At 39.9% G+C, this 26,792-nt stretch overlaps 1 long non-coding RNA gene across 1 annotated transcript; it reads right to left on the bottom strand.

Annotated features, from left to right (window-relative positions):
* LOC147340944 (uncharacterized) lies at positions 1 to 25,688 on the bottom strand. Its single transcript, XR_015159415.1, has 3 exons — positions 25,292 to 25,688; positions 225 to 384; positions 1 to 120 (listed from the first exon to the last, which is right to left on the bottom strand). It is a non-coding gene; the product is annotated as an uncharacterized LOC147340944 (long non-coding RNA).
* Between the last annotated feature and the right edge of the window lie 1,104 nt (positions 25,689 to 26,792).

Genomic DNA, 26,792 nt, shown 5'->3' with positions numbered 1-26,792 from the left:
ACCTCCTCCAGGGGATCTTCCCGACCCAGAGACTGAACCCGTGTGTCCTGTGTCTCCTGCACTGCAGGCAAATTCTTTTACTGATGGATCGCTGGGGAAGCCTCCAACCAACACCATTAACTAGCCAAAAAAAAAATCAGAAGAGATCATAAACCAAAATAGTAGAGTGACCTAATGTGGCTTATAGCCCTGGATCCCAGAGGATAGATATTGAATATACTTACATAGAGTTTGGGTGAGGATAGTGGTTCATTGCTTAGGAAATGAAGATGGATCTGGCCATGAATACGCTCAGGTCATGTGTGCAGAGCCCCAGTGCCTCACATATCCCAGAGGTCCTTTGACAAGGGCACTGAATCAGCCAGTCCCTGGCTCAGTGGTTTGCTTTAAACCAAGAGAGGAAGAGGAGGAGAAGGAAAAGATTAGAGAATGCTGGAATTGAAAGCTACTGCAGAGATAATCTTTTTCCAACCTTCTCATTTTAAGGATGAGGAGGCTGAGGCTCATAAATACCCAGGTTAGAGATGAACAAATCTTACCCTAGAACTCAGGTCTCTATTTGTAGGACAATGCTGTCCCATGGTTCGAACTGATCTGGTAAAAATTCTTAATCTATATAAGAACCTCTGCATGCATGCTAAATTGCTTCAGTTGTATCTGATTCTTTGTGACCCTGTGGACTATAGCCTGCCAGGCTCCTCTGTCCATGGGATTCTCTAGGCAAGAATACTTGAGTGGGTTGTCATACCCTCCTTCAGGGGAATCTTCCCAACCCAGGGATCCAACCCACATTTCATATCTCCTGCATTGGCAAGCGGGTTCTTTACCACTAGCACCACCTGGGAAGCCCATAAGAATCCCTAGTGTCATACTATCCCCTGTGTCATTTTTGTCAGGGATGGGAAACTTTGGCATCTTAGTGAAAGAGGCATGATATGGCAAAGGTTGCCAGGCCCTGCGATGCTGGGATAAGAGAGGGCTGCACAAATGAATGTGGTCTACTGAACACTACCTTCTTTCTCCTGAGTCCAATTCTCTTTGGTCGCAGTGGAGCCCCATGATCTTAAATGGATTTAATTCAACATAACTCTTTTGCTATCCTCTATTTTGGTATGAATAGATTACAGGTTTTCCCCAGGATGAAATGTTAGATAAATGAAAAATGAAATGAGCAAACTCTTCTTGAATGTTGACTCCTTTCTTCTGGGGACCCCTACAGACTATTCACCATGCTCTTTGCAGTGTAAAGTTAAGTGGGGTTTAACTAAAATGGGTACTAAAGCCTGATTCCACGTTATGACTCAAAGAAATCTCAGAGCAACTGATTCCACTCCCTCATGAAACAGGTATATAGAGCCCTTCCAGAAAATGTCTGTGGTTAACAAAAACAAAAAAGTAACAAAAAATATTTTTATTTGTAGATTCATTTCCAAGTGTGGAGTAGAAATAACATCTGATAATTAAGAGATGGTCATCTTGTTTGAGAGCCACACTTTAGCAGAAAAAAAATAAAAGGGCAATCAAGAAGGACCCAAAGAGAAATAACATTTTGGTTTTCCAATAGACATAAGTCAAAGGATAAAAGATCAACAAACTTTCTTTTCCTACACTTGCATTTGTCTTGTTCTCATTTTAACCCATGCATTGCTGTGTTCCTGCTTAACTCCTGGATAAGTAGGACAAATGTTGATTAATATATCAATGATTTCCATGGAAAAAAAGAATCATTACAGCAATAATTAATGCAATTTCCCTAAAAATCAGACTTGGTCTCTTAAAAAAAAAAAAAAAAAAAGATGGCATTCAAGGTTTAAAACCCAGAATAATCTTACATTCTGTCTTTATAAAACAAAACAAAATAAAACCAAACAAAAACACTTGCTGTCCTCTAGAATTGTTATTTATGTAGTAAACACATCTTTGCCACGGTGAGGCATGTTATAGAATAAACTCACTGGGTCATCTCCATTTTGAAGCCACCATAATTTGATGCTGCACAGAGAAGTAATTAGGTGAATTTGAAAGCATAGTCTTAGGGGAGGAAAATAGGGCAGAACATATTCCAAGAATTGATTGCAGGCTGCCTTAGCTACCACTACTATACACAAAAGAATCTAAAAATAAAGATGGAGAACAGGCTGTTGAGGACTCTGTACTCAGTAGCTTGTAGCTTGCCTTGTCAGTCTAGTGTTTCTGCTTTCAAATTCTGGAAACTCTCTACCCTCAGACTGCGGGAAATGCTCTGTCAAAAGCCCAATTCTCAGTTTCCACAGCCGAGAGAGACTGTAAACTTAGCTTTATAGGGGCATGGGGCTTTCATCTTTTTCTTTCTTTCTTTTTTTTTTTTTTTTTAATTGCCTTCTCCAGTGTCCCTTATGCCCACATTCCTAACTCAAATTTGGAATGTGTAGATGGAAGGACAAAAAAAATTCCACTGGAAGGTTCACCTTCGCAAACAAGTAAAACAAGATCTTAAGTGTATGGAGACAGGTCCTGAATTCAGGTCCTGAAATCAAATAGAGCTGAATCTGTGTCCCGTCATCTACTGTGTGCCACTTGGAGTAAGCACCTGGTTCAGCTCTCCATGTAGCTCCTGTCTAACCCCACGGAGAACAGGGCCTGGTCTATAAGTAAAAACTTACAAGTGCCTTTTTGCTGAAAACGATTAACATTATTGGCACAGAGCCTGCAGTTCCTACATCAGCAAGAGGGCAAAGGCTGCGGAGAACCAGGTCATTGCCATTAAGTGGCCTCATCTGTACTTGTAGTTCCCAAGGCTGGGGAAAATTCAAATTTGGGAAACATTTCTTTACAGCTCTCTCTTCTCTTTGAGGCTGCGTCTAAGGGCCTTCTTTTTTTTTTTCCCCCTCATAGCCACGATGATGCTTTCCTATAGAGCCTGGCCCAGAGTGAGCCCTCAACATGTGAATGAATGGAGCATAGCATCCAAGGCATCCAAGGATCATCTGAGACTCGAGCTTTGGTACCCAAGTTCTCCAGACGTAACAACTGAAAAGTGTGGGGCAGAGTCATGGTGGGGAAATACTCCAGGAGGTCAGAACAGGATCAACTTGGATGATAAAAATGCAGATGCATCATGCCACTGACTACTAAGGCATGTGCTCCTAAGTAAAGTGGATTTTAATGCCTGTGGGACAAAGTTCAATGTGTTACAGGGAACATGAGGAAAAGACAGGGGGCTTCTTGAGGACCCACTACCACCTTGGATTCTCTGCAGCATTATTTTCCTGTTTGACACACTCCTCCCTCCTGGTGCATTTTCATCAAGACTCCAGAAGGCTTTCCTGTTTGCATCACTTTCTTGTCCAGGAGAATAGCTTGGTTGACCTGCGGAACTCTCCCTGACTGCAGAGTCTCTGGACTCCTCTGAGGAAGATAATGGTGTTTCAAAGGACAGGTGCTAAAGCAATCTTGGCATGCCAGGCTAGAATCAGCAAGAACAGCCATCAAGGATGTGACTGCAGGAATTTTTTTTTTTTTTTTTTTTACAGTTTTGTGCACCTGCTAGCAACCACTTATTCACCTGCTCAGTGTCTTGGCTGGATTTTTTTTTTTTAAATGAGACATTCACTAGGTGTATTTGGCAAACAATCTGTAGAAGCTATTTATTCTCTGCCTCCAAGGACTCTCAGGCTCCCATCAAATCATCCAGGCCTTTGCTGTTCCCTTCCTTATTTCTTGCCACCTGGTGTCCTGTCAGGCCAATTTTTGACTGCAGTGGTTTTTATCTGCAGAGTTGCACCTGGCAGAATCACTTCTCCTGGCAAAGCTATGCTCTAGAGACAGTGACAGACATTTGGGCAATGGACGGCAGGGCCATGGCCCTGGGCTTGAGTGTCCTGCACAATTGCTGTGTGCACGCAACTGACCTGCAACACAGCACGCCTGGGGCTGTCTTCAGCAGTAGCAATCCTGCATGAGTTGTCCCTCAAGGCCACCCACCGCCCACACTGCTTGTGTGCATGCCAAGTCTCTTCAGCTGTGTCCAACTTTGTGCAACCCTATGGACTATAAGCTCGCCAGGTTCCTCTCTCCATGGGATTCTCCAGGCAAGAATCCTGGAGTGGGTTGCCATGCCCTCCTCCAGGGGAGCTTCCCTACCCAGGGACTGAACCCACGTCTCCTGTGGCTCCTGCATTGCAGGCGGATTCTTTACTGCTGAGCCACCTGGGAAGCCTGCTTCTCCCCTCTCCCCCACTACACCCAGCATAATGTAGAGGTTAGGAACCTGGGCCCCCTTGTCAGGCTGTTTGCCTCCAAATTCTAGTTCCATCCCTTATTACCTCTGGGACCTTAGGCAAGACTCTTAACTTCCCTCAGCCTGAGTTTTTCCCTGTTGCTACCCTGCAAGGAAATCATACTGTCTCCCCTCCTTGACTATTGTGGGGGATTAAATTAAATAATTCCAGTAAAGCACTTGGCACATTGTCTGGCAAATCAGAAGTGCTCTACAAATGTTAACTCTTCTTTTAAAATTCATGGAAGTGTTTTTAGAACTTTGGGGATTTCACTTCTGTTGCTTTGAGCTTGTGCTTCCCCATGGGGTTTTCTTGGCCTTAGTCTCTGCGGGATGGAGCATTTCAGGCAGAGGTTTGGGAGGAGTGAGGCAAAGCTACTGGAAGGTACTTTGAGACCTGAAATAAAACTCCCCAAGCTGGAGGCATAATGTTGGGGGATTAGGAAGTTTACAAGCTAGGAAATGATGGTCTCTGGGCTCTGCCAGCATCTCCTGTAGTCTGAGTACTCTGTTCTGCCTAAGGCCTCCCCTGGCTGTTCAAGCATCTGCTTAGACTGTATTTGTTTGTCTAACTGCCAGATCCCGGGGCACTCAGATGCTTATGTTCGTCTTGAAGCTGCTTAACTCTTCAGAATTGAAATATGAAAACCAACAGTAAAATAAGGGTAATGATCCAAAATCAGGCAGGCAAAATCAGGAGGCCATCACGCTTATAACTGTGGACCCAAACAACCATTTAGAAGTTCAGGCAGCAATAGAAAATTCTTTAGAATGAGCCAATTAACTTTGCAGCACATTGTAATTTTTGACATGTCTTTAGCATAGCTTTGTCAGCACTACCAAATACAAAGCTTTTAAAGGCTGGCTTTTGTGGAGAGTGGGCTGATATATCACTACCTTTCTTGGGAGTGAATCAGAAGCTCTCCCTTACTTTGGTCACTGTTTCTGAAAAACTTATTAAGAATGAAGAAATGAAGAATTAAGAATGAAGAAAAACTTATCACCATGAAAACAATTAGGTTAATATGCATATTGTCACCCTGCTTATTTAACTTATATGCAGAGTACATCATACGAAATGCTGGGCTGGATGAAACACAAGCTGAAATCAAGGTTGCTGGGAGAAATATCAATAACCTCAGATAAGCAGATGACACCACCCTTATGGCAGAAAGTGAAGAACTAAAGAGCCTCTTGATGAAAGTGAAAGAGGAGAGTGAAAAAGTTGGCTTAAAACTCAACATTCGGAAAACTAAGATCATGACATGCAGTCCCATCACTTCATGGCAAATAGATGGGGAAACAATGGAAACAGTGAGGGACTTTATTTTGAGGGGCTCCAAAATCACCACAGATGGTGATTGCAGCCATGAATTTGAAAGACACTTCCTCCTTGGAAGAAAAGCTATGACCAACCTAGAAAGCATATTAAAAAGCAGAGACATTACTTTGCCAACAAAGATACATACAGTCAAAGCTATGGTTTTTCCAGTAGTCATGTATGGATGTGAGAGTTGGACTATAAAGAAAGCTGAGCGCCAAAGAATTGATGCTTTGAACTGTTGTGTTGAAGGAGACTCTTGAGATTCCCTTGGACTGCAAGGAGATGCAACCAGTCCATCCTAAAGGAAATCAGTCCTGAATATTCATTGGAAGAACTGATGTTGAAGCTGAAACTCCAATACTTTGGCCACCTGATGCGAAGAACTGACTCATTGGAAAAGACCCCGATGTTGGGAAATATTGAAGGTGGTAGGAGAAGGGGACAACAGAGAATGAGATAGCTGGATGACAACATGAACCCAATGGACATGTGTTTGAGTAGGCTCTGGGAGTTGGTGATGGACAGGGAAGCCTGACATGCTGCAGTCCATGGGGTTACAAAGAGTCGGACATGACTAAGCGAATGAAGTGACTGACGGACTTAAGATTATAAGACTTCCCTTTACATACTCAATGATCTACAAGTTTTCCACAGTCAAAGATATTTTCTGGATCATTCTTTGACACCTAAGAGGCTCTAAAGTATGTTCCTACATCACAAAGCCTTTGAGAGGGCGTGTGTGCACACTAAGTTCCTTCCATAGTGTCTGACTCTTTGCGACCCCATGGACTGTAGCCCTCCAACCTCCTCTGTCCATGGGATTCTCCAGGTAAGAATACAGGAGAAGTTTGCCATGCCTTCCTCCAGGGAGTCTTCCTGACCCAGGGATCAAACTGGCATCTCTTATGTGTCCTGCACTGGCAGGCAGGTTCTTTACCTCTAGCTCCACCTGGGAAGCTCCTTTGAGATGGCAGCATCCTCTAAAGCAGAATGGCCTAAGAGTTAAGAGAAGAGAGAGTTGGGACACCAAGCCTAGAGCTGCCTTAGTGCCAATGCCAGCCGGCAAAGTCAATCAGGTCCCGAGAACGTGCACGGCGGGGCTGAGAAAAGAAACTAAAGCAAGAGACTACAACAAAGATGGGGTCGAGAGGTTCAGACACGTCTCCACGAAGGGACGCAGTCTGACACCAACTTTATTCAGCATCTTATATTTATACAGAAAAGTGTGAGAAAGACAAGACAGTTGACATTTTTTCTTGGTTGATCTATACATCTTACAAACAGTCACAGGAAATCTTGAGAGCATGGGAATGGCACCCTGTTATTATTTCTTACACCAGATAACATTTTCTTGTGCGTGAGAAGTTTGCACAGAACTCCAGGTGTTTGCAGTAAATAAGCGCCTAATCTCTGGGGTGGCGGGACAGAGAGCTATGTTTGCAAGCAAACCCTCAAGGACTGAGGCAGCTCCCAGAGCTGTGTCCTTTGGACAAAGGACCCCGTTCTCACGGGCAGCTCCCCGCACTTAGGAAGCCCTACAGAACTCCAGATGAACCCACGGAGGAGTCATGCTACCTTTGCAACTCTGGAGACACAGTTACTAACACCAAAAAGAGATGTCCAAGAGTGCTAGACACAAAGAGGGGATCAGCATTTCTTGGAAGGGGGTTAGAAATTAAAAAGCATGAGTCTGAATGGTCCTTAAGAGAAGAATGAATATAGGAGGCCCTTGTTTACTTGCTAAGTCATGTCTGACTCTTTTATGACCCCATGAACTGTAACCCGCCCGGCTCCTCTGTTCATGGGATTCTCCAGGCAAGAATAACTGAATGGGTTGGTATTCCCTCCTCCAGGGGATCTTCCTGACTCAGGGATCAAACCTGCATCTCCTGCATTGGCAGGCAGATTCTTTTACCACTGAGCCACCTTCCTTGGGTCTGGTGTTTATTCAACCTGCAATCAAGAAGTAGGCTAAGCTTGGCAAGCATCCAGTTTCATCAGTCTGATGATGACTATGTTGTCTTCAGTGGCTTCGACACAGCCCTTAGCAAATCCTGTATGGAGTTTGGTTCCTACAGTTGCATCTACAAGAAGGTGAGCTTAGGGTTCTTTTGTTTTTGTTTTTTACTATCATTTTAATTCTAAATCTTGACCTTCAGCGCATCTGGAAACTTAACGTCACATGGTCCAAGCCTCTGTATTTTATAGATGGGGAAATGCAGCGGAGAGGAGGGGTGATTTGCTCAAGGTCGCACAGCTAGTGTGCAGGGGGCCTGGGGTACAATCCAGTGTCCTAACTCCCTATTCAGTATTCTCTGAAGTATCCCCTAAAGTAAGCTTTTGTTGCCTCACCAACCCAGACTCTTGTTTAGATCTATGCAAACAAAGCATGTGGTAATGATTTTGAGGAGCTATCAAGAGTCCTGAATACACTGCGGTGTGGAAATGAAGTCTACAGCATTTTGATAAAGTTGCCACTTTTGTTCTTCCACTAAGGATTTGCCTCTGGAAACCTCTCAAGGAGTTAAAATTCTCTACAGTTGTCAGTAATTGTGTGTATGCATAAATAGGCAGAGCAATTCAATAGAGGAGTTAAATAAGTGATTAAGAGATATCTTGAAATCAATGGGAAATTGTCTTAGCTTAGCATAAAAGAAGGCATTTTGTTGTTGTTATTGTTGTTGTCAAGAGAGGCTTATTTTCCTTAAGTCTTTTGATGCTTTATTAATTGTGATAAGGATGGTTAAAAATTATATTTTCCTCTTAGGAATGGCATAGATTTAGAAAATTTCAGCTTGCCCGATGCTCAGTGATTTTAAGAATATTACACACAATATTGAGATCTATATTTTTTTCTCCTCATAACCTTGATGTGAATTCCAAGTCCAGTAACGTCTAGTTCACTGGGATGTTAGTAGAATATGTCCCTGGAAAAATCTCAAAGATACTATGCTTTGTAAATAAAAAAGAAAGCAAATAAAGTGTAGACCCTTAAGAAATCACACATTTTTTAAGCTGGGCAGGGGAGAACAGTCCTCACACTTCAGCCCAGGGCTTGTGAAAACACAGATTGCTGGGCCCCTCTCCTGGAGTTTCTGATCTACCAAGTTCCCAGGTGATGCTGATGCTGCTGATTCAAGGACCACACTGTGAGACTCACTAGTTAAAAAGCAAAATCCAGGAGAGGGGCCCAGCAATCTGTGTTTTCACAAGCCCTGGGGATATATGTATATGTATGGGTGAGTCCCTTCACTGATCACCAGAAACTATCACAACATTGTTAATTGGCTATATCCCAATACAAAACGTTTTTTTGTGTTAAAAAATTAAATATTAAAAATTAAAAAAAGGAGAAAAAAATAAACCAAACCTTCCCCTTTACAGCATCCCTAGAGAATTACACTGTGCTTAGAGAGCTGATGGAAGTATACGGCCTGGAGTCAAAGAAATGGGGTCCCAGTGAGCAGTGAACTCAGGCTCATGACCTAGGCCACAAACCTAAGCAGTGGGTTACAAGCAGAGACCACACTTTGAGTACGATTGGTGTAGAGACTGCAGAGGCAAAAAAGCTTCTCAGGGAGCTCCTAGCCCAGTAAAGGGCATGAATACAGAAACAGGAGGTTTATAATACAGTGTGATAAACTTTAGGTATGGACTATATTATAAAGATAGGCTTCCCTGGTAGCTCAGTGGTAAAGAATCTGCCTTCAGTGCATGACATGGGTTGAATCCCTGGGTTGGGAAGATCCCCTAGAGAAGGAAATAACCAAACCATTCCAGTATTCCTGCCTGGGAAATCCCATGGACAGAGGATCCTGGAAGGTGACAGTCCATGGGGTGGCAAAGAGTCAGACACGACTTAGTGACTAAACAACAATGTAAAGATAGTATGAAGAGTATCATACCTACTACTGAGTATTTTCTGTATATCACAGTGAATGCATGGTGTGTGCTGTTGTGTCTGACTCTTTGCCACCCCATGGACTGTAGCCCACCAGGCTCCTCTGTCCATGGAATTCTTCAGGCAAGAATACTGGAGTGGGTTGCAATTTCCTTCTCCAGGGGATCTTTCCAAGCCGGGGTTGGAACCCGAGTCTCCTTCATTGGCAGGTGGATTCTTTATCATTGCTCAACCTGGGAAGCCCATATCAGAGTATATATCCTCTAAATTGTATTAGGTATTTTACACAAATAAGCTAATTCAGTCCTCAACAATCCAAAGGTAAGCACTTAGTATCAGCATTTTAGAGATGAGGAGACTAAAGCCCAGAGAGGTTAAGTAACTTGCTCAAGGTCAGACAGCTAGTAAGGAGCAGAGGTAGGCTTAGAATTCAAATCCAGTCCTGTACTCTTATTCACTATACTACATCCTCAGAGAAGACTACAATCAACTCTTAGGTTGAGAGAGAGGGATGGAGAGAGAGAAAAAAAGAGCAAGGTGGAGAGGAGAAAGACAGAGATGGGGAGGGGAGAGAGAAGGAAAGAAATGATTAGGAAACAGATTCTAAAGATGACATCTGAGCTATGTATTGATGAAAAATAGAAAATAGGATACATTTGTATTGGGGGGCATTCTAGATATAGACTGTGATGACTTGGAAAATGCTCCTTGATTGGGATTAACAGATGAAGAAGATAAAGGGTGGGGGTTGATAGAGAAGAATAAACAGACATTTCGAAAGGTCTAGTGCAGCTTAGCAAGGAGAATGTTTCCTTGGTGCTATCAAACAGACCACCACAAAAGTACCTGGGCAAGGTCAAGGCCCTACTGAGATGGAAGGCACTACCAGACTGGTGCCATCAGCTATATAATCTCTAGAGTCAGTCTGAGTTAATCTGCATCTCTTCCATTTATAAGCTGTGAGGTCTCGGTCAATTTCCCCAACTACTTTGGGTGTTCATTCTTCCTCTCGATCATTTGCTGGTCAGAGCATCTTCTCAGATTGCTGTTGTAATGTCTAAGTGAGGCAATACACATACTCTCCACAGTACTGGACAAGCAGTAAATGCTTAATAAATTGTAATTTTATAAAACAGTAATTCCTAACATACCACATGTCAAGCATCATTCTAATACAGTGGTTTGCAAAATGTGGTTCCCCAGACCAGAGGATTCAGAATCATTTGGAAACTTGTTAGAAGGGTGCTGTCTCTGGCCCCATCCCAGAGCAACTGAATCTGAAAGTCAGGGGATGGGAACCAGCACTCTGTTTTAGCAAGTCCCTCCAGGTGATTGTGATGCCCGCAAAAGATTGAGAATAATTGTTGTAAGCATTTCATGTGAACTGACTTCATTACTTCCTCATGGCAACCCAATGAGGTGGGTACTATTTTCTCTATTTTAAAGATGAAGAAACTGAGGCACCAAAAGGTAAAGTAAGTGACAAAGGTGATATAGCCAATAAGAAGTGGAAACACAAATTTTAACCTCATTTTAAAATTTTCAAAATTTCAAAAAATTTCTTCAGACAAGCCTTTCTGTCTCTTTTTACTTCCTCCCCTTTTCTGATATCATAGCCTGTTTCCATGTCTTCATGCCTTTAGTGTTCTGTGCCAAAGCGAAATTACCACCTATTGCTTTATCTACACCTTTCTTGGACCCAGTTGCTCTCGAACATCCATAACTCTTTTCATGAGGCTAGTCAGAGATGAAAGGGCCATACCACTGGAGTGATTCTTTGTGTATTGCTTGCTGAGGTAGAGAAGTCTGACATAGAAAACACCATTGTCAGCAGTGTCAACTTAGATTACAAAGGACAGTGACTGTTTGGGGAACCATTAGACAAATTATTTTGACCTGCTCTAACAATTTAAATATCTTTCATTTTATTTTGCAAATAAAAAAATTTGAATTTCATCACTTGACCACACCATGAAACCATCTCTGGGCAGAAAGTACAATCCTGAGTGACCTTGAGCGATCAGATTTTTATCAATATGCTCTTAATCAGCAAGCCTATTAAGGTCTGAATAGCATGAACTCTGCAGCCTGAAATGGTAATGGTGCCTGTTCTCCTTTCCTTAGTAAGCATACCTAACCTTCTTTATTTCTTAGCCACTTTGATGGATTCTTTTCAGGGCTGGCCAATATGTCATTAAAAAACACAGAATAAGCACTTTGAGCCAGATCTGAAGATTCTGATCATTTTGACCCCTACTAAAAGCTGGCTCCTCTTGAACAATTATAACAAATACTCGCTAACTTTGGCTCTTAAATATTCAGATGGCAGCCATGCCTTATCTCTATACAAAAGGAAAAGGGAAAACCTAATGATCATCAGGGAGTGGATCTTTGTCAGAGTTTCTTGCTGATTATGACCTTTGTGGAGAGAAAGTTAAAATATATAAGTATGTAGGAAAATATCCGATATTGTCATAGCACTACAAAGGAAGATGGAGATTATAGTTAAAAGAAGGCAATTCCTAAAGAATCATATTATATTCTAAAATGTATTTTTGTACCTTAAATAAATATTTCAAAAATGTCCTACAAGCTTCCTCATGACAGATTTTTAGAAAGAGGTGTGGTAGTCATTAGTTCTTGTACTTTTTTTTTATTGAGGGGGAATTCATGTAACACAAAATTAATCATTTAAAGTGAATAATTCAGTGGCATTTAGTACATTTCAGTGTTGTGCAACCATGACCTCTACCTAGTTTGAAAAAATTTTCATCACCTCAAAAGGAAACCCTTTACCAATTAAGTCATTATTCTCCACTCTCATCCCCCAAGCTTCTGACAACAATCAATCTGCTTTCTATCTCTTATGAATTTATTTATTCTGGATATTTCATAAAAATGGAATAATACATATAAATGGAATAACACAATAGGTGACCTTTTGTGTCTGGCTTATTTCACTTAGCATGTTTTCAAGGTTCATCCATGTTGCATCATGTATCAGTTCTTTATTCCTTTTTTATGGCTAAATAATATTTCATTATATATATTTACCAGAACTTGTTTACCCATCATCTGATGGATATTTGGGCTATTGTGAACAGTGCTGCTGTGAATTTGTGTGTATAGTATTTGAATATCTGTTTTAAATTCTTTGGAATATGAAACCCAAGAGTGAAATTTCTGGTTGATGTGGTAATCCTATATTTAACTTGTTGAGGAACAACAGTAGTTAAGTCACTTTATGTTCCCACCTGGAGTGTATGAGGGTTCCAATTTTTCCAAATCCCCACCAACACTAGTTATTTTCCAATAATTTTTTTTTTAGCTATCTTGGTGGTGGTTTAGTCACTAAGTTGTGTCTGACTCTTGCAACCCCATTGACTGTAGCCTGCCAGCTCCTCTGTCCATGGGATTCTCTAGGCAAGAATGTTGGAGTGGGTTGCCATGTCCTTCTCCAGGGGATCTTCCAGACCCAGGGACTGAACCCAAGTCTCCTGCATTGCAGGCAGATTCTTTACCAGCTGAGCTATGCAGGAAGCCCTTTAGCTATCTTAGTGGGTGTGAAAAAGTAACTCATTGTGGCTTGTTTTGCATTCCCTGGTGACTAATGATATTGAGTATCTTTTCATGTTTTTGTTGGCTATTTGTATATCTTCTTTGTAAATATGTCTACTAAAGTCCTTAGCCCATTTTTGAACTGGGTAGTCTCTTTTATTGTTGAGTTTTAAGAGTTTTATATATATATATATATATATATATATATCTCCTGCATACTAGACTCAACAGATACATGATTTGCAGTTTTTTTTTCTCATTCTGTAGATTGTCTTTTGATCACAATAATTTCATTCTCCTCTTTTCAATCATGTTATAGGACTACATTTCTCCTTGATAAGAGAGTAATGTGTGGAAGAGCTTCTAGGTGGAAGCTCTAGGAGGTAGTGTTCTATCTGACGTAAGTAAACCCAAGTGAATGTCCCAGCAATAGGTAACACTCTAGATCACAATTTCTGTCAGCTTGAGTTTTGGAATGAAGACGATATGGAGTAGAGTCTGCCAGTTAAGATCAGTTCAGTTCAGTTCAGTCGCTTAGTCATGTCCGACTCTTTGTGACCCCATGGACTGCACCATGCCAGGCTTCCCTGTCCATCACTAACCCCTGGAGTTTACTCAAACTTATGTCCATTGAGTTGGTGATGCCATCCAACCATTTCATCCTCTGTCGACCCCTTCTCCTCCCACCTTCAATCTTTCCCAGCATCAGGCTCTTTTCCGATGAGTCAGTTCTTCGCATCAGGTCACCAAAGTATTGGAGTTTCAGCTTCAGTATTAGTCCTTCCAATAAATATTCAGGACTGATCTCCTTTAGGATGGCCTGGGTGGACCTTGTTGCTGTCCAAGGAACTCTCAAGGGTCTTCTCCAACACCATAGTTCAAAAGCATCAATTCTTTGGTGCTCAGCTTTCTGTCCAACTCTCACATCCATACATGACTGGAAAAACCATTGCCTTGACTAGATGGACCTTTGTTGGCAAGGTAATGTCTATGTCTTTTTAATACGCTGTCTAGGTTGGTCATAGCTTTTCATCCAAGGAGTAAGTGTCTTTTAATTTCATGGCTGCAGTCACCATCAGCAGTGATTTTGGAGCCCCCCAAAATAAAGTCTGTCACTGTTTCCCCATCTATTTGCCATGAAGTAATTTACATATAAGCAAAAAAGCTTTGTTTTAGTCTTAAATTTTCTTAAAGTTGCTTATTGAAGAGACAATTTTGTGCCTCTGTTAAGTATTCTTGACACTCTTTTCAATTATTAGTTGACTCAGTTCTCATCTTAAACTGAATTTCCTGACCCATGCAAACTACATTATAGAATTGGGGGCCTATGTAGATTTTATGCAGTTTTGCAAAGAAGGTGAGGATAGCTCAACAGTTTCAGAAATTATTGTTCCTAGAATATGTCTTGGGGTCGTGAAGGACTGTACAGTATGGCCTCATAGGCTGTGTGCTACAACTGAATGACACTTCCAGGACTAGAGTCATGGGGTCCTCAAAATATGACCAATGGACCAAATCCAGCCACCACCTCCTTTTGTAAATAAAGTTTTATTTAAGCACAACCACATTTACTGATGTATGGCCTACAAGCTAAAAATATTTACTATGTGTTCCTTTATAGGAAAAAAAAAAGCCATCCTCTGACTTGAACAACATACAGCAGACCTTGTCTTTAGGCCTTGTGAGAGTTGCTATATGTGTGGAAACTGACTTGAAATTGACTACCCTTACCTCTGTTGCTGCTGCTGCTAAGTCACTTCAGTCATGTCTGTGTGACACTTCAGCTGTGTCACTCTGTGTGACCCCAGAGATGGCAGCCCACCAGGCTCCCCTGTCCCTGGGATTCTCCAGGCAAGAACACTGGAGTGGGTTGCCATTGCCTTCTCCACCCTTACCTCTAAACAATAGAAATACAACAGGCTTTTTTTTTTGCCCCTTTTACTTGCACTTGGGGAGCATGCAGACCAGTGACCATAGTTTCTATAACAATTAAGGGAAGAGGGTGTGGGTGGGACAGGAGTTCACAGACACACAGAACAAAGATGAGTGGCTCACACTTGTTAGATTCCTCATACCATATTGCCATCAACAGTTGTAAGTCACTATGAAAAACTGAGATAAATGGGAAGTCTTTGCATCCATGCAGGTTCTTGCTGCTTTATCTTCTGTTTTATGCTATTGTTGTTGTTCAGTCACTCAGTCATGTCCAACTGTTTGCAAACCCATGGACTGCAGCACTCCAGACTTTCCTGTCCTTCACCATCTCGCGGAGCTTGCTCAAACTCATGTCCATCGAGTCGGAGATGCTATCCAACCATCTCATCTTCTGTCATCCCCTTCTCCTCCTGCCCTCAATCTTTCCCAGCATCAGGGTCTTTTCCAATGAGTTGGCTCTTTGCATCAGGTGGCCAAAGTACTGGAGCTTCAGTTTCAGAACAGTCCTTCCAATGAATATTCAGGGTTGATTTCCTTTAGGATTGACTACCTTGATCTCCTTGAAGTCCAAGGACTCTCACGAGTCTTCTCCAACATCATAGTTCAAAAGCATCAATTCTTCTGTGCTCAGACTTCTTAAGGGTCCAACTCTCACAGCCATACATGACTACTGGAAAAACCATAGCTTTGACTAGATGGGCCTTTGTTGGTAAAGTAATATCTCTGCTCTTGAATATGCTGTCTAGGTTTTTCATACATTTTCTTCCAAGGAGCAAGTGTCTTTTAATTTCATGGCTGCAGTCACCATCTGTAGTGATTTTGGAACCCAAGAAAATAGTCTCTCACTGTTTCCATTGTTTCCCATCTATTTGCCATGAAGTGATGGGACTGGATGCCATATTCTTAGTTTTCTGGATGTTGAGTTTTAAGCCAACTTTTTCATTCTCCTCTTTTACTTTCATCAAGAGACTCTTCAGCTCTTCTTCACTTTCTGCCATAAGTGTGGTGTCATCTGCATATCTGAGGTTATTGATATTTCTCCTGGAAATCTTGATTCCAGCTTGTGCTTCATTCAGCCTGGCATTTCTTATGATGTACTCTGCATATAAGTTAAATAAGCAGGGTGACAATATACAGCCTTGACATACTCCTTTCCCAATTTGGAATCAGTTCATTGTTCCATGTCCAGTTCTAACTGCTGCATCTTGACCTGCATACAGGCTTCACAGGAGGCAGGTAAGGTAGTCTGGTATTCCCATCTCTTTAAGAATTTTTGAGTTTGTTGTGATCCACACAGCAAAGTCAAAGGCTTTAGCATAGACAGTGAAACAGAAGTAGATGTTTTTCTGGAATTCTCTTGCTTTTGAATAGATGGTTTTCTATATCTGTTGTCCTTAAACAAACTTAACATTTTAAAATTATAACATGTATCCATTAATCACATTACTGGACTACAATACAAAAGCAGATTTATCAATCTATATTGATGGCTAATAGTCTTATGAGGATGTATGGTATAAAGGTATTTACTTGGAAAGTTGCACCTGATTACTTTTTCTAGGTGGTGAACTTGTTGAAGACAAAGACCATATCTTATGCTGCTTTCACCTAAAGAGGATTAAGTGCTAGGCAGCTCAATAAAAGCTTTTGAGTATGGAATAAAAATAACACAGTCTAACTGGGCAATCAAGCATGATTGAATGTTTTCATTAATTCATTGTTTTAATGAGGGAAAAATTCAGAACATTTTCTACTTCTTATAATTTTATGTATTCTCTTATAGAAAAAAATGTAAGTGAAATAGTAATAAACTCAAATAAGTGCAACTAGAATGGTGTATTTGCTGTTAAAAGCACACACAAGGACTATTACAGTAGACTATATCCATGATCTGTAGTCATAGCCATATTCATAAAAAGCTCAGGGACTTAAGCATGCTTGAACTGCCCCAGACTAACAAGGAAACTCTGTGCTCTTATTTCTTACAAATGGCCTGTCAAAAAAAGAAAAAGTCAGAGCCTGTCAATATCAGAAAACTCAAGGTCCAATTACTCAGAAAGATGATGCTTTTTTATAAACTCAAATATGCTTTATAACCAAATGTGAATTGTGATTCCAGTCTACAAAGTTGATTCATGAAAGGTAGTAAAGCTAGCATAATGCCAACTATATACTGCATAAGGAGCCCTAGCTCTGCCTTGGTTCCTGACTCATTTGCAAAAGGTATAAAGCCAAAAGATTAATTCAATAATTCTTCCCACCATATGCCAGACATTGTTGAAAGCATTATAAGTACAATGTTGAATACTATAAGCAAAGTCCATGCCCTCAGGGAGTCTGTTTTCTACCTACTGGGGAAAGATATATTAAGTAATTAATTTATTTCAATATAATAATCATATAATAAGTGATAAAGTACTGGGTGCTATGAAAGTAGAGATGAATAATATTGAAATGACAGTGAGAGATCAAGTCAGACCTCCCTGAGAAATTACACTAATATCTAATAGATGGATTGAAGTTGACTCAGCATAGAGGGAAGTGGGGAGCTGAGAAGAGTAGAGGTGAAGAATATTCCAAGGAAAGAGAACAACAAATGCAAAGGTACCAAGATGGAAGCAGCTGCAGAGGGGAAATTAGAATTTTAGACAGAATAGATGAGTTTTCAGAAAAATGTATATTCACAAAAAATAACTTGAGAAATAGCCTGACTTACATAAAATTAGGCTTAAGAGGTAGGTAGAGGTGATGTCATGAATAGTTGTGTGCTGAACATTTTGAACCACATAAATAATTTTAGAGCAATAAGATGTCATAAAAGGATTTTGAGCAAGATAATAGCATAATCAGATTTAGGTTTTCTTTAAAAATATCACCAGTCCCAGGAGTAGAGACAGAGTGAAGACAGGTTGCCCAGTTGAGATACAATTTACTTCTTTCCTTTGCCATGTTTTCATTTGTAGGGAGCATTGTGCAGTGTAATAACTACTACAGATGATAAATAGTAGTTTCACATGTAGTACACTCACATGTAGAAGAATGAAACCTCTACCCTACACCACTTACAACACTGGGACGACCCAGAGGGATGGTATGGGGAGGGAGGAGGGTGGAGGGTTCAGGATGGGGAACACATGTATACCTGTGGCAGATTCATTTTGATATATGGCAAAACCAATACAATATTGTAAAGTTAAATAAAATAAAATAAAAAAAACTAACTCTAAGTAGGTTAAATATGAAATGAAAGACTGAAAAAACATAAAACTCCCAAAAAATGATAGGAAAAAAGCTGCTTGACATGGGTTTGGCAATGATTTTTTGGATATGATACCTATGAGCAAAAGCCACAAAATAGAAAATACATATAGTGAGACTATATCAAACTCAAAAACTTCTATACAGCAACAGAGATGACAAACAAAATGGAAAAGCAACTAACTGAATGGGAGGAGATATTTGCAAATGATATATCTATTAAAGGGTTGATGTTCAAAATATATAAAGAACTTGCACAACTCAATTTCCAAAAAACCAAAAATCGGCACATGAAAAGAGGATAAATATCCCTAATTATTAGAGAAATGCAAATCAAAACCTCAACGAGATATCACCTCACATCTGTCAGAATGAAAGTGAAAGTGAAAGTTGCTTAGTCGCATCCGACTCTTTGTGACCCCATGGACTATACAGTCCATGGAGTTCTCTAGGCCAGAATATTGGAGTGGGTAGCCTTTCCCTTCTCCAGGGGATCTTCCCAACCCAGGGATCGAATCCAGGTCTCTCACATTGCAGGCAGATTGTTTACCAACTGAGCCATGAGGGAAGCCCAAGAATATTGGAGTGGGTAGCCTATCCCTTCTCCAGGGGATCAAACTCAGGAATTGAACCAGGGTCTCCTGCATTTCACATGGATTCTTTACCAACTGAGCTATCAGGGAAGCCATCTGTCAGAATGGCTATTATCAAAAAGACAAGAAATAACAAGTGTTGGCAAAGATATGGAGTAAAAGGAACATTTGGGCACTGTTGGTGGGATTGTAAATTGGTTCAGCTCCTATGGAGAATAGTATGGAGTTTCCTCAAAAAATTAAAAATGGAACTATCATATGATTCAGCAAGTCCATTTCTGGGAATATGTCTGAAGGAAACAAAAGTGCTGTGTGGAAAGATATCTGCACCATCATGGTAACAGAATTATTTAAAATATCTAACACATGGAAACAAGTGTTCCTCAATGGATGAATGGATAAAGAAGTTGTAGTATGTATATTCAATGGAAACATTGTTCAACTCTTAAAAATGAAGAAATCCTGTCATTTGTGACAGCATGGATGGAACTTGAGGGCGTTATGCTAAGTGAAAAATACTGTATGTGAAATATAAAAAAAAATTCTTAAAAAAAGAGAGGAAGAAGGAAAAAACAAACTCATAGAAAAAGAGACCAGATTTGTAGGTTATTAGAAATATGGATGGTGAAAGGGTAGGGGAATTGGATGAAGGCAGTGATAAAGTACAAACTTCCAGTTATAAGATAAATACATTCTGGCAATGTAATGTACAACCTAATGACTAGTTAACACTGCTGCTGCTGCTGCTAAGTCGCTTCAGTCATGTCTGACTCTGTGCGACACCACAGACAGCAGCCCACCAGGCTCCTCTGTCCACAGGATTCTCCAGGCAAGAATACTGGAGTGGGTTGCCATTTCCTTCTCCAGTTAACACTGCTACAGGGTATATGAAAAATTTTAAGATAGTATATCCTAAGAGTTCTCATTGCAAAAAGAAAAATTCCTTTATTTTTCTTTTTAAAAATTTTGTATCTATACGAGGGCTTCCCCAGTGGCTCAGATGGTAAAGAATCCGTCTGCCAATGCAGGAGACATGGGTTCGATCCCTGATCCAGGAAGATCACACATGCTGCAGAGCAACTAATAAGCCCATGTACCACAACAATTGAGCCTGTGCTCCAGAGCCCAGGAGCCACAACTACTGAGTCCATGTGCCCAAACGACTGCAGCCTGTGTGCCCTGGAGCCCATGGTCCCCAATAAGAGAAGCCACCGCAACAGAAGCTCACGCGCGGCAACTAGAGAGTAGTCCCTGCTTTCCACAACTAGAGAAAAGCCTACACATGCAATGAAGACCCAGTATTGCCAAAAATAAATAAATAAAAACCTCTTATTAAAAAATTCTACATCTATATGAGATGATGAATGTTACCTAAACATTGTAGTAATCATTTCACAATATATGTAAGTCAAATCATGATGCTATGTACTTTAAACTTATACAGTGCTATATCTCAATTATACCTCAATAAAAATCAAGGGAAAAAAATGAGAGTAAAAGATAAGTACGGTAAAAGTAAGCTAAATAAAAGAAAGTGTTAGTTGCTCAGTTGTGTCTGACTCTTTGCAACCTCATGTAACCCGCCAGGCTCCTCCTTCCATGGAGTTTACCAGGCAAGAATACTGAAGTGGATAGCCAGGCCCTCCTCCAGGGGATCTTCCTGATCCAAGGGATTGAACCCTGGTCTCCTGCATTGCAGGAAGGTTCTTTACCATCTGAGCCACCAGGGAAGTCAAGCTAGGAAAAGAGGGAGGCAAAAAGTATCACAGGCAGAGGAAACTGTGTGCAAAGATTGGGATTTCAAAAAGAGCAGCATCCACGGTAGATACGATTCACAGCCTCAATATCTTTTCTTACCCAGAATATGATTTCAATTTTGTTCAGATATCCAAATCGATCTCTGGATAATCAGGAGAATTTTGATTAGTTTAAACTAGTGTGTGGCATTTCCTTGGTGACTATTATTTATTCAGCCCAATACAATTTAAAGGGAAAGATGTAGTCTATCCTTCAAGGAGATTTTCCTTTCTCTTTCTTGCTGGATGTGATTAAAAAAAAAAAAAAAGCAACAACTTATAACCCTTATTTCCCTTGCTACACTAGCCTTAACATAGAGCTTAACACAAAACTGAAATAAATTGAAATATTTCATAGTAGTAATTGAGTGACAATTGATTTCTATCATATCTAGAGCCTTCCATTCTTTGGACCTCTAGTTTTAGTTCATATTCTCATTACTTGAGCTAGTTTGAGTAGGTGTTTTCTGTCTAAAATCACAAGTATTCTGACAGAGTATTTGACAGGGTAGAAGCAATTCAGTATAACAAGACTATGAAGTAAAACAAAATACAGCTGGAGAAGTAGGCAGAGGCAAAGTCTGTGGGCCTTGTTTCTGGAGGCAATACACACTAAGTTCAGGGCATCCATATAGAAAGAGTTCTTCCACCAAATAGGCACACAATGAGGGATAGAAAGATATAGCAGACTTATGACATGTAGAACTTTGTTCTTATAAACACCAAAGCTCAGTCCATTTAGTTACTTTATTATGGTTACACTACATCCATTTTATTTTTATTCTATATCAGAGATAAGTTATATATTTTGTGAGGGTTGAGTAACTGCCTTTTGAGTACAGTAAGGGATATGGAAATAATACTGGAGAGCTTGATACTGTTTAGTGGTCACAGTCAGATCCTAAAGGCCTTTAAAAATTATTCCAGAATGAAAAAAAATGTAATAAGGTAGGGAGAACTGATCTAGGAGATCAAAACTTTCCAATTACATGAAGAACAGATCAAATAAAATGAAAAACCAAAGTTTAGAAGAAAACTGTGAGCGGGGTTGGTGATGGAAGTGTTATAAAAATTGTCCAATCTCTCTCCCTTTTTACAGTAGAGCTGAACAATAATTTTTAAAATAATGAAAAGGGGAAATTCAGCAATTTGAAAAAGCTTTCATCAGTAGTACACATACGTGGCCTTGCTAGTGACATCCACATGCCACCTTGATACTTCTTAGAAAGAGATTCAGTTCTCTTTAATTTAGTAAGGCAGGGCTAGTAGCTCCATAGGCTTGGTGATAAATGTTGCAAAGGGCTCCTGATCCTATACTTGGTGTACCCCTGGATCCCTCTTGAGGGAGGAGAGACTGGTTCTTTAGGCAGTCTGCTCCCAAGACAATGTCAGCCACTATTTGAGAGAACAGGAATATTTATTTTTTTTAAGTCCAAATATTTACTATCCAAGATTAAGAAGATAAGTCTGTATTCCCATCATTAACAAACTGGACTCTGTTTGCTTTTTTTTTTTAAGGTAAAATTGAAATACCATTTTTTATCATTATTTTACTTACCAGTATAGACATTATTGATATCTTTAAGGTTGATCTTCCTGGTATCATGTAATGACTGAATGTATCTAACTTGTAATAATTTAAATTTGACAAGCATATAAAGGAAAACTATGTTGTTAAAAGTTTCCTGAAGATATAGGTTTTTATTATTTATTTTCTTTTTGACTAGTAAGAGTTTACAATTAAAAGTAATGGGAAAACTCTGAGTGTAATAAAGTATCTTCAAATTAAAAAAAAAAGTGTTGACAAACTATAGAGCAAGTGAAACTGTCATTCATTGCTAATGGGAGTGAAATGGGTATAATCACATCAGAAAATGGTTTGATAGTATCTACTTATGCTAAAATTATATGTGTGCTCTATGATACAGCAATTCCTCTCTTAGATTAATAAGCAAAACACTGTGCTCACGTGCTCAAGCATACTCTGTTGTGTCGACTTTTGCTGCCCCATAAACTGTAGCCTGCCAGGCTCCTCTGTCCATGAGATTTCCCAGGCAAGAATACTGAAGTGTCTTGCCATTTTCTACTCCAGGGGAATCTTCTCAACCTAGGGATTGAACCTGTGTCTCTTGCATTGACAGACAGATTCTTTACCACTTAGTTACCTGGGAAACCTGTTCATATGCTCACCAGACCCCAAATAGAAATTTCCTAAATACTCAATGGAGAATGGATAAATGAATTGTAGTATGCTTACACAACTGAATATTATAAAGAGACATAACAACCTACAACTAACTATATGAAACAATACAGATGAATCTTATAAATATAATGTTACATGAAAGAAAGAAACCACATACAAATGCATACATTATGTATAACTACAAAAACAGTTAAAACTAATCTATGCTGTTATAAATTAAGATAGTGGTTACTTTGGTGGTAGTGATTAGAAAGTGTTCTGAAATGGGATGATGTGTTCTGAAATGGCTTCTAGGATGTTGGTATTATACATGTGTAAATAAAAAGAGAAACATGTGTAATAGAAAAGAATCCATGGGATTCTCCAGGCAAGAATACTGGAGTGGTTTGCCATTTCCTTCTCCAGGGGAAGCTTCCTAACCCGGGGATCGAATTGAGGTCTCCTGCATTGCAGGCAGACGCTTTAACCTCTGAGCCACCAGGGAAGCAAATAGAAAGAGAGCATGATATAAAATTACTTATGTTTCTACTTTTAGAAAATATATATTTTTGAATATACATGAAAACATTCATGTAGTAGATAGAATAATGCCTGCCTCCCCAACCAAAGATGCCTATATCTCTCTCTCTCTCCTAGAAGTGTTAGTCACAAAATTCATGTTGCTGTCCAAGGGATTCTCCAGGTAAGAATACTGGGGTGGGTTGCCATTCCCTTCTCCAGGGTATCTTCCCCACCCAGGGATCAAACCCAGGTCTCCTACCTTGCAGGTGATTCTTTACTGTCTGATTCACCACAGAAGCCCCTAAAGATGCCTTTGCATGCCCTGATTTTCAAAACCTGTGAGTATGTTCCCTTACGTGGTAAAAAGAACTTTGCACATGTGATTATGTTTAAGGGCCTTAAAATGGGGAGATTATCCTGGATTATTTGAATGAGCTCAATCTAATAACATGGGTCTTTCAAAGCAAAGAATCCTTCCCTGCTGTGGTCAGAGGAAGCTATATCTATGGAAGGCAAAGAGAGATAACATTGCTGGCTTTGGAGGAAGGAGAACTTTAGCCAAGGAATGTGGGTGACCTCCAGGAAATATCACATAAGAAACGAATCGCCAGTCCAGGTTCGATGCAGGATACAGGATGCTTGGGGCTGGCGCACTGGGATGACCTAGAGGGATGGTACGGGGAGGGAGGTGGGAGGGGGGTTCAGGATGGGGAACACGTGTGCACCCGTGGTGGATTCATGTTGATGTATGGCAAAACCAATGCAATATTGTAAAGTAACTAGCTTCCAATTAAAAAGAATACATTTGAATCAGTCCTAATGAGGTGGATGAAACTGGAGCCTATTATACAGAGTGAAGTAAGCCAGAAGGAAAAACACCAATACAGTATACTAACACATATATATGGAATTTAGAAAGATGGTAACAATAACCCTGTGTATGAGACAGCAAAAGAGTCACTGATGTATAGAACAGTCTTATGGACTCTGTGGGAGAGGGAGAGGGTGGGAAGATTTGGAAGAATGGCATTGAAACATGTAAAATATCATGTATGAAACGAGATGCCCATCCAGGTTCGATGCATGATACTGGATGCTTGGGGCTCGTGCACTGGGACGACCCAGAGGGATGGTATGGGGAGGGAGGAGGGAGGAGGGTTCAGGATGGGGAACACATGTATACCTGTGGCGGATTCATTTTGATATTTGGCAAAACTAATACAATTATGTAAAGTTTAAAAATAAAATAAATAAATTTAAAATAAAAAAAAAGAAAGAAAATGAATTTTCCCCTAGAGCCTCCAGAAAGTAATGCCGCCCTGAAGGCACCTTGATTTTTAGCCCACTAAGACCTGTATCTGATTTGTGACCTACAAAATTGTAAAAAATAAGTCTGCATTATTTCAAGTCTCTATGTTTTTGATGATTTGTTATGGTAGCCTCAAAGAAAAGCCTAACAACACAGTTTGGAAGAAAATAACACCAATAAGAGTGTAATTAGAGTGATTGTCTCTGGGTAGTGGAATTACAGGTGATTTTTATTATGATGTTTTTCTTATGCACATTTGATTATTTCCTTAAGATTTCTTAAAGTGGAATTATTGAGTCAAAGGCTACAAATATTTGTAAGTGCCTTGAAATTCAATGTGAATTCCCTTTAAAAAAAGGTTGTACCAATTCCTACTCCTATCTAATATTTCTTTTTGCTGAAACTTTTGGTGACTTGGTTATGCCAGTTCTCTCTCATTCACTTTATGAGCCCCAAGTAAATAAATAAAACAGTAGTAAAATACAGAGCCGAGAAAAGAAGCAAAACTGAAATACAAGTCAGATACTCTATTTTCATGTTACCTTGTAACGTATATCCTTGGGGCCACTTCACCATGCAGAGCATGCTCATGAATGATGCTTCTAAGCTACTCAAGGTTCTCTTACGACTTCAGTTTAATATTAGTACTTACTTTCGCACCACTCTGTTGAAATTAAGAAGGGCCAGCAGCTTCTTCAAAGTTTCAGAATAGCCTCTTCTTGGAACATCCTGAAGTGTCCTTCCTTTTAAAAAGCCATTTCTTTAGAACATAACCTCCCTTCTAGCCTTTTTTTTTCTTTCTTTCTTTTCTGCCTCAAACCTCTCTCCCTGAGATTCTCTCTGCAACAGGTTTCCAGAGCGAGACTCTAAGTACCTGAGATTTTAAGAAGTTGGTACTTCTCTAGGACTTGATGTTCTCTCCCTGTGGGGGAAGAGAGGGCATCCTTTTTCAGCTGATTTCAATCAAGACGCTCACCCTATAATGGAAAAGCTATAAAAAGAATGTGTGTGTATATATATGTATAACTGAATCACTTTTCTGTACAGCAGAAACTAATGCAACATTGTAAATCAACTATACTTCAATTTAAAAAATTTAAAAAGAAACATTTCAATGAATCTAAAAAAAAAAAAAGACACTCCGGCTGGTAAGTAACTTTAAGGTATGGATTCAAGAGACAAATTTTGAAATTGAAAAAAATACATGTGATCCTTATAATTTGCTGTACTGTATGTTTCTAAAAACTATTATAAAATGAATTAAGCATGTATTATCACGTAAAAAAAATGCAGCTATCATGATCCTAAGTCAAAGGCATGAAAAATAAAATACGTATTCCACATTAACAATATTTTCTTGACTTCTTAGAACTTAGAAGACACATGAGGAGGATGATTTAAATAACCCATTTGTCTTTTAAAAAGCTGTTCAAGTAATTTCCAGCTGATATGTTCTTTTTGTTTTGATAAATCTCCCAACACTAAGAAGTGACATTTAAAAATCATTCCTCTGACCTTAGAAATGCTCTCAAGTACTAAGTGCTCAACAGATGTTTGCTGTTCTTGATGATGATGGTATTTTCAGACCAAAAAACATTTTCAAATCTAAGGAGTGACTCACCATTTCTCCCCGTCATCTGCTCCTGCCACTCTTAGTTTATTTAAAACTACAAATAGAGCTAGTCCTTGGATTGCTGTTAACAGGAAGCACTAAGTGCTATTAAATCTTTTTAAAAAAATTATTTGTATTTATTTTTTAAATACCAGCCTTCACTACCAAAGTGGTAGAGCAGCAACTGTATTCAGTGTGATTATTTCAGTGTGACTGCCCTATTGTAGGGGGCTTCCCAGGTCACACTAGTGGTAAAGAACCTGCCTGTCAATACGGGAGACATAAGAGACGGGGGTTCAATCCTTGGGTTGGGAAGATCCCCTGGAGGAGGGCACGGCAACTCACTGCAGTACTCTTGCCTGGAGAATCCCCATGGACAGAGGAGCCTGGTGGGCTACAGTCCACGGGGTCGCAAAGAGTTGGACACGACTGAGTGACTAAGCAGCAGCAAACTAAAATACAAATTCTTCTGATGTTAAGAAGCCAGTTTTTTTTTTCCCCCCAGATATTTTCCCAGAACATCAGTTGAGAGTGAGGGGGA

Source organism: Bos grunniens, chromosome X, assembly GCF_055505025.1.
Source record: "Bos grunniens cultivar Pamir isolate PY7600 chromosome X, Bosgru_T2T1.0, whole genome shotgun sequence".
NCBI classification, from domain to species: domain Eukaryota; kingdom Metazoa; phylum Chordata; class Mammalia; order Artiodactyla; family Bovidae; genus Bos; species Bos grunniens.
Note: the sequence above shows the minus strand (reverse complement) of the source record. Positions and strands in the feature narration are given on the sequence as shown.